This window comes from Nicotiana attenuata, chromosome 4 (genome assembly GCF_001879085.1).
Source record: "Nicotiana attenuata strain UT chromosome 4, NIATTr2, whole genome shotgun sequence".
In the NCBI taxonomy this organism is placed as follows: domain Eukaryota; kingdom Viridiplantae; phylum Streptophyta; class Magnoliopsida; order Solanales; family Solanaceae; genus Nicotiana; species Nicotiana attenuata.
In genome coordinates, this window is record NC_031992.1 from 7,973,397 (window position 1) to 7,973,859 (window position 463).

Consider the following 463-nt stretch of genomic DNA (forward strand, 5'->3'; position numbering starts at 1 on the left):
CATATCACACGTAGATACCATGTCTATAGGTTTATGCATCCACATAGATATTATGTCTATAGGTTTATGCATCCATATAGATACCATGTCTATAGGAATTTTGCATCTCCATATGAATACCACGCCTATAAGTAACCAGAAATCCAGACTCTACGCATGCATTGTTCACTAGGCAAACCTATTTATAGGATTAAAAACTAACAACACTCAGATACCATGACTATAGGATTTCTGCACTCTCGCTACGCCTATAAAAAGTGTTTAAATTAACGACGCTAGAAAGCATGCCTATAGGAATTATCAATCAAATCTGAATCACACATTTTAAGATTAGCACTAATTACAGAACTCGCACCATTCTGTTAAAACTGGCAACTTTCTTAATCAGTTTGTTTCTTTATTGCTAAAACCAGTAGATGCCATGCCTATAGGCCATCACGTAGGAAAACAAGTATGTAGTTAA